The sequence below is a fragment of the Diabrotica virgifera genome, chromosome 2 (assembly GCF_917563875.1).
Source record: "Diabrotica virgifera virgifera chromosome 2, PGI_DIABVI_V3a".
In the NCBI taxonomy this organism is placed as follows: Eukaryota; Metazoa; Arthropoda; class Insecta; order Coleoptera; family Chrysomelidae; genus Diabrotica; species Diabrotica virgifera.
Window position 1 is genome coordinate 195,261,778 of NC_065444.1, and position 12,702 is coordinate 195,274,479.

A 12,702-nucleotide genomic window follows, 5' to 3' on the forward strand; every position below is an offset into this window, starting at 1 on the left:
TCGTTCATGGGTAATCTTTATTTTTTTTACTGTATGTGTACCTATTATTTCATTATGGAATTTTAAAGCCTATGCAATTATGTTATAGGTATAGTCGCTATATAAATAATTTCGTAATAAGTTTCTTAAGTGTGTTCAACTATTGTCATTTGTGTGTGTACACAGCCAAAACTTTGTGATTCGCTTTTTCGTATATTACTATCTGGGCGAATCCGGTACTGGTCCCCCTCTTCACTTCACAATCGCCCCGCTTACCAATGTCCGATACTAACTTCTTTCCTCAAACCCCTCCTACAAATGTGTCATTTCAAACAAATTCTCTTTTTAAATAATATTGAATAACAAATTTCTTTAAAATTAAAGACGTATATTTTAAAATGCTAATCGCCATATTATATTCTGTATTTCGTTTGTTTACCTTTTTTTAACATTGTTAGATATGCCCGTAAAAACAAAATAGGAGCATGATGTTGCATTTATGCAGTATACTCGTAAGTGCGCATGAAAATAAGTAAATATACAATTTAATAATTGGTTTAATATAAATAATATAAACAAAAAATATAAAAATTTAGATTACTTTAAGAACTCAACTCTTTTATAAGAATATATTTTTTTAATATGGTTAATATTCTTCCCTTTGCAGTATTTTCGAATTATAAGAATAAACAAATAGAAATTCTAAATTAAATCTAAAGGTCATGGCGTAAAACAAAATCTTGAACTCAGCATATGGCTCCGACATCAGTCATCCATGATGCGGTAATATTAGCGGGCTTACGTCATCCCAAGGTTTAATGACGTCATCGTGATTCATCAATTTTAAATCTGGTTTGTTGTAAAGATGTAAAAGAATATAAATTATTATAGTTTGGTATTTTATGAGTAATTTATAAAATATAATCGAGTAGAAAAAAGGAATTTATAATTCAATATTTGTTTACCAATTTAAACCTTACAAAGATTGTAAACAAAAACACTGTTGTTGTGAATTAGCATCTACAAAGTTTATTTATATGGATTATACCTATAAAATTATTATAAATAAATTTAAAATGATATTTTCAAGTACCGCAGATTCAGATATTTTAAATTATTAAATTATAAGGAATAATGAATAATAATAATTCTACAAATATATTAATGACAATTTCGGTAGCTACCGCCACCTCTACTAAACGAATATAAACTAATAAAAAATTAAAGTAGGATACTACACAAAAAGCAGAATAAATTAATAACGTTGATTGATAAATACGAAGTATATTTTTATCAGTGAGATGTTCAATAAATTAAACGAGCCAGGTACAATAATTAATTTATTACTTTTTAGCTATAAATTTTATTAGTAACAGAAAATTGCAGAAATGAGTATGTGCACAGTATGAGTCCACCCTTATTCAAAACATTTACCTCTATATAGGCAACTAAATATGCGTTGCAAGCATAAAACTAGGTCTTACGAAAATAGACACTTGGCGCGGTGCGGACATGCGACAAAATGCTCAAAGACTGTTTGCTATACTTTGTTTATTGTTTAACAATAATAAAAAAAATAATGTGTGTGTACTTTGTACGCACGTAAGAAGTTACAGTTCTATTATATGATTTCAACGAAATAAATATACTTTTAACAGGTTATTTGTATTTTATTTATATAAGATTAAACTAATTTTTACTAAAAAAAAATAATGTGTGTGTACTTTGTACGCACGTAAGAAGTTACACTTCTATTATATTATTTCAACGAAATAAATATACTTTTAACAGGTTATTTGTATTTTATTTAAAGATTAAACTAATTTTTACGTACTACTTTCCAAAATTTTTTATTAAAACAATACCAAAAATAAAAAAAAATAGAAAACACAAGGGGATTCGAACCGGGGACCTCTCGATCTCCGGTCACACGCTCTACCACTGAGCTATATTCCCTTTGCTTTGACAGGTTACAAGATTTCTCATACATACTGACAAATTTAATAGACCAAGTGAAGTATATAAAAATACTTTAAATATACTTACTATTATTATAAAATATCTTATTCCCGAGGAAGACAAATCCAAAGACACAAAAATTATTATAAATATATTTACTAAAAACACTAATAATATATTCTTTTTACGCACACTTTATTTGCGCTACATAAAGATGTAGCGACTAATACCATACTATCGGTGTGCGCATGCGCAAGGGAATGTAAAAATTCACCCTCGTGTCTAAAGAAGTATAACTTCAAAAATTAATTTCTAGCAATGAAACTAATAAAAATCGGTATAATTTGACTTGAACTTTCAAATGCTACAAGCAGAATTGCTATTTTATTTTTTAATCAAAATTATTCGGGTTCAAAAATTGCAATTCGATTATTCTATAGTTTAACCGCGTTTATTTCGAAAACTATGCATTTTACGAAAAAACTTGTAAGAACATTTTTTGCTTAGAATGACTCAATAGATACAAAACGATGTTTTCTTTGCGAAAAATTGCTTTTTTATCACCCGTAACATAGGGGGTGGGAGGGGGTAACAAGGCACCATCGCACTTTCCGGTAAGATTCAGTTTTTCATTGTTCAAGGTCTGAGGTAAAAGAATCCGAACATAGCTGCCGGTCCTCAGGTTTTGCATACTCAAATACTTCCAGTGCCTGCACTTAATAGGTGTGTTCCTTTTTAGAATCGCCAGATTTGTTTTTATTCTTTACTATAAGTATTTGTTTTATTATCCAGATTTAGCCATACGGCTCACACTCCCTCTAAGGGGAAAATTGAGATTGGGAGAGGGATTGAGCTCTGGTGGGGCTCTTTCCGTGTTATCGAGCCCTACACGCAGGGCCGCCGAGAGGGCGGTACAGCCGGTACATACATTCTACCGGGGCCCGGCGATGTAAGGGGCCCGGCGTCGACCAGACCAAAGACGTAATTTTTCCCGTTTTTTTTGCTCTTCACTTTATGCCCATAATGCGTTTAATTAATACTCGGCTATATTTAATATTATGACCTTTAATCGATTTTGTTTAAAATTTTAACAGCAATAAATCACAGGAGTCAAATACTACAGTGCAGTCAGATAAAACTATGGTATGGATATGGAGATTAAAAATATATCAAGGCTTCTAGAAGATTTACAAAAAATCAGAAGAATCTATCTTGAAGAATCTAAATACGTTGCCAGCAATTATGGAATAAATCCAGAATTAAGCCTGACTCTATGTTAAGCTTTGTCCATAAAATTGTATAATTTTCAGTGACAATAAAGCATATTTCTATTCTATAGTATTCAACATCAAATAAAGAAAAACGGCGCAAAAAGCTTGTGAGATTTTTGATGATTGGCCTGGACCTAGTAGTGATGCGACTGATAATTTTGAGCCCGACGAAAAATTTCGCTGGGACCTATTTAATATTGTCAAATAATAAGCAATTTAACCAGAAGATTTAATGCGGCTAATAAAATTCATTCGCTATTTAACATTTTATGGATATTCCGAGATGAAGATGACAATATTTTAAGAAAAAAATTGGTATAGGTAATGTATTGCGCAAGTTTTATAAAGAAGCCATCAGTTAATGATAGTTGGTGATAGCTGAAATTTTTCATTTGAGAGCGATATACAACGATAATATTGGTGAATCTAAACTTTCTCCAATATATTTGCTTAATAAAATTAAACATCTCAAAGAATTGTTATTGTGTTAAGAATATTTTGCACATTACCGGTGACAGTCACAGAAGCAGAAAGATCCTTTAGTTTTATTTTTCGAATAAAAAATTTTCTGTGGTGAAACAGTATTAGCTGCCTATCAACTTTGTGAATTGAGAATTATTTGGCAAAAACATGTGATTTTTCAAAAATTAGAGACATATTTGCCAATCAGAAAACTCGAAAAGCACCTGTAGTATAAATATTTTCACTATTATAAATAATATAATCAAGATTCAATAAAATTTATATTTAAAATGTTTGTTATTATTTATTATTAATAATTTGTTTTCTTTTTTTAATTAAACAATTTTTTCACTCTTCATTTTTTTCCAGGGGCCCGCCCTTCACTGTTTACCGGGGCCCGCTCATCCCTCTTCGCGGCCCTGCCTACACGCGACTTGGTATGCAGGTGTATCTCCCAAGAATTATCGTACACATCTGGCCATCGAAAGTAGTACAGCTTTTTTCTGCATGGTCTTATAAAGACGTTCATTCAGATCCAGCTTTTTCATGTTTTCTAGGAGGTTCTTCGGGATGGCTCCAGTAGTAGAGATTATAAGATTATAATACGTATTGTCTGGGTACTCTGCATTCTCCATTGTCTTCGTATTTGAATTTACATATCTCTGTACTTGGCGATCTGTTCAGTAAATTTAGTACGTAGATTATTGTTGTTAGGAATCGCCACATCAATGAGTGTTGTTTGTCTCGTTAATTTATTGACTAATACGAGATCTGGGCCCTGATTCTAAATCAAATTTCGACACTAAACAAGTCGCTTTCAATATGGCGATGGCGACTGTCGAAATTATTTGACACGGAGATGAATGAATGGCCAAAAGCGAGGTTAGGTTTAGTTTAGATGTGTTTTGTTTATTTCTTGCAAGGAAAACTAAATCAAAAGGTATTATAATATAGCTGGGTTTAATTGAAATTTGCTTGTTTTGAGGAATTAGATAGAATAGTATTAAATTAGAAATATAATAATTGAGAATGTCCACAACATGAATCATCAACTCAATGAAAGATGTGAGGTAATAATCTGGGAAAATTAGTAAAAAACAAGGAAAATTAATTACCAGCTATTTTATTGCTGGACATGCTGAAATCAAATCTTAAGATTTCCTATATTAGTAATATAGCTGTGCAAAGTCCACAGAAAGTGTGCTATTTTGTTTATAAACAAATTAGCGCTCCGAAATCTTTTTTTTTATTATTGCTCTAAAACTCCGAAAATTTTAACTTTAAACCAAAACACTCACATAAAAATTGACAGTAATTTAATTCTGCACATTGATAATTTATTCCAATTTCCTTCGACGGAAATTTTCTTCGGAAAATTCGGGTTTTCCAAACAAAATCTTTAATTTTCAACTAAAATTTGAGGGAAGTAATTATTTATCAATAATTAAATAATTTGGTGACAGTGACATAAATCTTTTTTGTTATGAGTGTCTTGAAGATATGAAAATTTGTATGTACAAAGAGGACCGGAATTAAAAGGTATCTAATGGTTCAAAGATTAAAGTCCTGTTGTTTATAACTCTGTCGCAAATGCCGGTCAAATTTGACCGGTTATACCTGGAATCACTCCTCGCAATTCAATTTGTTTTTCTTCGAAAAGGACACAGAAGCCGTGCTCTTTTCAACAGCGTTAACTTAATTTAATTTAATCTAATATTTTCTGAGGGGTTCTATTTGTTTATAAGCCAAAAAATTGTTTCTTTATAACATTCCTGAGACCGCTCAAATGGTCCAATTTCAATCCTGTAAGGTACGTTGAATAGGTATAGTGCTTTTTTATATGAAAATCATAGTTATTCTGGTGTATCTTAATCTTTCTGGTTATTATTTCGACCGAAATTTTTTAATTAACATTTTAATTATTGCTAAACTATTGGTTAGATTGTCGCCGGTCTCCTGATATACAGAGAGGGGCTAAATTATGGAATAAATTCATTTTCTCTAAAATGGACGATTTTAGAGAAAAATCCCGAAACAGGTCGATTTTTATTTTTAAATTAAATTTCTTGGCATATATTTCAAACTAGTGACGTCATCCATCCGAGCGTGATGACGTAATTATTTTTTTAAATAGGAATATGGGTTCGTGTTGTAGCTCATTTACAAAGGCGTTCAATTCTCTATTCAGTATTATAAACATTAATTTCATTATTTATACAGGGAGGCCAAAAAAAATTTTGAATTAAATTAATTGACGCAAGAAGAAGAATGCATGTAATTTATTTAACTCAAAATACATTCTATTGCTGTCAGAAAATAGAAAAAAATGTTTATTTTGCAAATAAACATTGCTTTTAGCTTAAATTAAAAGTTCAAACTGCCAATAGGTAGGAGGGAGTCTGTTTGTGATTTAATTTAAGCGAAAAGAAATGTTTATTTGTGAAATAAACCTTTTTTTCTATTTTCTGACAGCAGTACAATGTATTTTGAGTTAAATAAATTACATACATTCTTCTTTTTGCGCCAATTAATTTAATTCAAAATTTTTTTTTGGCAACCCTGTATAAATACCTAATGATATTAATGTTTATATTACTGAATAGAGAATTAAACGCCCTTTCAAATGACCTACCACACGACCCCTATTCCCATTAACAAAATTATCGATTACGTCATCACGCTCAGATGGATGACGTCACTAGTATGAAATATATGCCAAAAAATTGTAATTTAAAAATAAAAATCGACCTCTTTCGGGATTTTGCTCCAAAATCGTCCGTTTTAAAGAAATGAATTTATTCCATAATTTAGCCCCTCTGTATAATCTACTATAATAAATCTTTCATGTCTTCAATTATTTAATTATTGATAAATAATTAGGTACTTCCCTAAAATTTTAATTGAAAATGGCAGATTTTTTGGGAAAACTCGGATTTTCTGAGTAAAATTTTTGTTGAAGGAAATCGGAAAAAAAATAACTTTGTGCAGAACTAAATTACGGTGAATTTTTATTTGAGTGTTTTTGGCTCAAAGGAAAAAATATAGGAGTTACAGACCACTAATTGAAAAAAAAAGAAGATTTAGGAGTGCTAATTTGTTTATAAATAAAATAACACACTTTCTGCGGACTTGTCATACCCCATATTACTAATATATGCAATCTTAAGATTCGATTTTAGCAATAAAATAGCTGGTAAATAATTTTTCCCAAAAATGGTATTTTTTCGATAATTTTCCCAGACTATCAACAAAATCCAAGAAACCGAAGCGCCAACCCAAATTCTGAGCAGTCTCAACATAATAAGGTTAATATCCCCAAGAATCGCGCGGTGTCGAAATGAAATTGCGACTGTCGAAATGAATTAGAATCAGGGCCCTGGTCTATTATGTGCCACTGTTTGGCCTGTGAGCACAGTGCGGTCCCAGTAGGTATAGCTTGTAGTTGTCATTCTCAAGCATACTAATAGGAACGTATTCATAATATATGAGATGGTCCGTTTGGAGAAGTCCTAGTTTGATAGCTATTTATTGATGAAGGATCTTTTCTACTGAGTCATGCCGTTCCTTGTATTCAGTTGCAGAAAATGCCTGGCAGCCCCCGGTAATATGTTGGATGGTTTCTTGGGTTTGACTTGAAAGTTCCCTCATTTTGATCGGTGTTGTGTTATCTACTGCATAGATAGCGCGATGTAGAGTGGATGTCTCAGTCTGAATCTTAAAATAAATTCTTAAATTAGCAATTTGTGTATCTAATTGCTCACCTATATCCATGAGTCCTTTTCCTCCTAAATTCCATGATAATGTCGTTCTTTCTACTGCACTTCGAGGATGGTGTTTTTGTGCCTTTGTGAGGTGTGTCCTTACTTTTCGCTGAAGATTCTCTATGTCCGTGTTTGTCCACTTAATAATGCCAAATGAATATCTAAGCGCGGAACATGCGTAGGTAGTGTTTAGTGCCTTAAAAAAATTTCTACTGTTAAGGTGTAAGCGAAGCAGTTGTTTTACCCTTCGTATCAACTCCGTAGTTATCTCAGATTTCATTTGTTTACGGTAAATTTTCCGCGCTTGCTTTACTCCAAGATACTCATACATATCATTTTCACCCATGGCCTCGATGTTCTGGTCGTTTTGCATATCGAATCCTCCGGGCTGTAATTTTCCTCTGACTATATTTAAAATACGGCACTTGTCTAGTCCGAAGTGCATACTAATATTATTAGAAAAGGATTCTACAGATTTTAGCATCTCATCTAGTTGGTTTCGAGTGGAAGCCATTAATTTCAAATCATCCATTATCCATGTACAACAGATGATTAAGCTTCGCCACCACATTGTTATTTTTGATGCTAAAACCTGGGCCAGTGGAGTTCAATAGCTGAGATAGTGGGTTCATAGCTAGACAGAACCACAGAGGACTCCAGGAATCTCATTGAAACAGGCCTCGGCCGATTGCGATATTTTCAGTTTCGATCTTATTTTCACCAGGTATTTGAAGGTGAATTCTAGTATCGGTAACTAGTACACTAAGCCGGGTGTACGGTCGCCTTCTTAGAAATCTCATTGAGATGGAGTATAGGGAACAAGAAGAAGAACAGGCTTCCGCGCTGGAAGGACTTGCACAGATAATGTCTTCTGCTTAAAACAATTAATTGAAAAAAAATCAGCAACCAATCAAGAGACCCATCTCATGTTTGTTGACCTCCGTAAAGCATACGACAGCGTTCCTGTGACTAAATTGTGGAAATCACTACAAGAAACTAACATCCGCTACACTCTAGTCAACGCCTTAAAAAATCTATATGAAAATTCTACATCACAAGTAAAAATTGGCAACACACTATCCAAAAAGTTCATAGTTAACAAGGGTCTGCGCCAGGGCTGCTGTATTTCACCAACTTTGTTCAAGATATATGTTGCAAAAGCACTAAAGGAAACGTAAATGCCACGGTATGGGTATAGACCTCGGAGAGGTTTGTTTATATACCTTACAATTTGCTGATGACCAAAAGTATAATGTATAATCCCTCTGGGGCTCAGTGGAGAACGTTGTTCAGATGGAAACACCAATAGCGATAAAGGAATTTATTTATAGAACCGACAATAGGATATTTTTACCCCGGGAGAACTTTTGAACACTGACTGGTTACTGGTACGCGTTTAGTTGAAGACTGATGAAGACTCTATTTGAAGTTACATCTTGAAAGCTTGAGTTGATTCTTGAGAATGATTCTAAATGTGTATTCTTTCTCAGCGGTGGTACTTAGTATTGGTGTCAAGCCACGCGCTGAGTATATTTACAAATATTGAGAACAAAGAAATATATTTGATCATCAAATTAAATAATGCAATTGCCCGAATTATTGTTTACAGTTTACAATTCGTGAACTAAATTAGAGACCCGTACATGTAATTATATAATAACAAATTGGTTCATGTCATATACGGGGTGATAAAAATATACTGTTCAATATCGAATATGAATAATGAATGTTTGATATTGGACATGCTGCGGACGGCCAAGTAAGTACTGCCCGACGAAATAAGTAATAACGAATGTAGTCAGTTTTCAAAGTTTACAATAATCATGATACATTAGGTTACCAAGATAGGTTAATAAAATGTGTGATGTAAAGACCCTAGTCTCTGAACAAATAATACTTTGAATAATACTTTGAACAAATAATCCGGCTCGAAGGACCATGTATAATGTATAATCCCTCTGGGGCTCAGTGGAGAACGTTGTTCAGATGGAAACACCAATAGCGATAAAGGAATTTATTTATAGAACCGACACTGAATAATGAATGTTTGATATTGGACACCAAGTGATCATAGCTAATGATAAAGACGACCTACAGTATATGGCAAGAAAACTAAAGGAGGAATATGAACAGTGGGGCTTGAAAATTAATGTGGAAAAAACTAAATACCTACCCATAGGAGCTGAATTATCCAATATCGAACTAGAGGATAATGAACAAATCACATCCTGTAGTGAATACATGTACCTTCAAGTAATCTCCGATAGAACGGGAAAAGACCACGAGGAAATAAAGAAAAGGGTAACACAAGCTAGAAGAACAACTGGCTGCCTAAATGGAATACTTTGGAGCTCCGAAATATGAATACAGCGAAAATACAATATCTATGAAACACTTATTAAAAGCAGCCTACTTTACGGAGCAGAAACTTGGAGAATAACCGGGAACAACAGGAAAAAATTAGAAGCTGTAGAAATGGATGTGTTTAGAAGATCGTTAGGTATATCCCGTAGGGAAAGAGTTCGAAATGAGGAAGTAAGACGACGAATTGGAATAGATGGTTACTTAACAACAGACATCGAGAGGAAACAGTTGATTTGGTATGGTCATGTTCAAAGAATGGAAGACACAAGATTGCCCAAAAAGATCATGCAGTGGGTACCACCAAACCGCAAAAAACGAGGAAGACCCAAAAAGACATGGAAAGAAGAAGTAACCAAAGCAAAAAGACATGGAAAGAAGAAGTAACCAAAGCAATGAGTGCAAGGGATCTTAGAGATGGCCAATGGGATGATAGAAGGACGTGGAAGTTACGCATCGGACAACGTCGAAAGACGTTCTAAAACCGATATATATATATATATATATATATATATATATATATATATATATATATATATATATATATATATATATATATATATATATATATTCTAGTCTTCCACTCTGTCATTATATGCTTTAAAGAGGTCATAATGTTATTATATCGACTTTACATCTGTAACCATTCGTGCGGCGCTGAATCAAAGGCCTTCTTGTTATCAATGAAGGCAGTAAAAAGGTTTCTCTTTTTGGAATATGCCTGGTTAGAAATGACCGAGTCGATGATAAGTTGTTTTTTGCAACCCATGGAACCCTTAGCGCATCCTTTCTGTTGAGGCTCTATGATATTGTTCAGAGCACAGTGTTGGTAGTACTCCGCGCTACACAGGATGTGACCAATTTATACATTATAGAAAGTTGGAAGACAAGTATTTGGGCGATATTTGGCAGAATCTTAGGCGTTATTTTGATCCTTCGGTATTAAATAAGTGGTTCCCTGAGTTAGGAATGATATGGTATTTCCTGCGTAGGTACTAGAAATAATATGATTAATTAGTAAAAAATGAATAACCATTTTCAATTTCGTTGCAAACGAAAACACAGCCGAACCATATTCTAGTCCAATCAGGGAGTGCCGCAAGCACCCCTACCGGTTTCGGAACTTATTAGTCTCTCATCAGGAGTTTTGCAAATGGCTTGCAAATTGTAGAAGAACAATTTTTGTACATAAATAATTTAGAAACAAGTAAGTGGACTTCGTAAGTCCTAGCTTTTCACCCAAAGTAATCGAAAGTAGAACTGGAAGTCGATATTTGAACTCTTCGTGTAACTTTTGCTTCGATTAATATACGATTTTACTAATTTTGAGTCATCTTTATTTACATTCATATCATATTTTAAGTGACTTTAAAGCAGTACTTACGATTGCTTAACTCTAAAACCGAAGTCCGTTGTCAAATTTCTCATCTTTACTACCTTCCTTGGCTTATAAGCTTTCATTCGACACCTCATTTGTCATTCTATCTGTATTAATAATGGAGGAGTTGTACTCGCGGAGGGGTGGACAGACAGTCAGGAAACCGAAAGTATATATTTGTTCTCGTTTTGCGAAAGCGCGTCGAATAATACATCGATCACTGGTACTATTCCGGTGACTTTAAAACAGTACTTCCGGTCGCATTTTTAAACCGGAAGTCCTAGGTCAAATTTTTCACCTTGAGTACCATCCTTGGATTATAAGCTTTCATTGGACACCTCATTTGTCATTCTACCTGGTATAATGAAGAGAAGTCTTATTCGTGGTCGGACGGATAGACGGACATACAGACTATGTAGGTTAAATTTCTCACCTTTAGTACCATCCTTCGCTTATAAGCTATCATTTGACACCTCATTTGTCATTCTACCTGGTATACTGACGGAGGAGACCGACGGACAGACGGACGTGGATAATTCTATGTTTTCACATTTTTTTCTAAATGGGTGAAAACAATATCGTTGAATTCAGCATTTTACTTTGATAAATATGTTTCTATTTTGTTTTTGATAATGCTGAATCCGAATATATGGCATTACAATTTGAAAATTCAAAAATTTTAATCTCTTATACAGTATGTCTGCGTAACTAGGAACCATACGGGAAACTTTTTTATTATGAATTATACGAAAAAAAGTTATTCTTCATAAAATGCTTTGCATAGTCTAAAATCTAAAACTCAAACATCAGATATAAAATTTTATCAATTTTATACGACGCATGTCAAAAAATGAATTTCGGTAAAGAGTAAAGTACCTTTATATTTCAGAATATCAAAAATTGTTACTATGAAAGTTGTTTGTAATTAAAAACTATGTTTTAATATGCAATTATGTACCTACATTCCTTCTAATTAAAAAAAAAATTGCAAACTTTTCTTAAATTACGGAATCCCAACATCATTTTATTTCAATTATGATAGATAACTATTTTATTATCAATTTTACGAAAAAAAGTTATTCTTCATAAAATACTCTATCTAGTCTAAAATCTAAGATGCCACCATCAGACTTTTTCAATTTTATACGAGGTATGTAAAAAAATTTTCGTCGAATGTTATGTTTGGTCGTAACTACTATATGGGGTAGAAGCTTGGACTCTAAAAGCACAATCCGTAAAAAAATTGGAGGCATTCGAAATGTGGCTATATGGCGTATTCTGAAAATTCCTTGGACTGCAAAAGTCTCAAACGAAGAAGTGTTAAGAAGAATTGGACATTTGAAAACTCCACCATAACACTGAATACTAAGTCCTTTGAAAGAGTGAGCAAATTTAAATACCTGGGAACGTGGCTTTTTGAAAATTGGGCATCGGACAGGGAAGTAAAATGTCGCATTGAGCAATCTCGACAAGCTTTCGTAAAATTCAGGAAGGTACTGACCTGTTCAGAGTTTGATCTTACAATGAGACT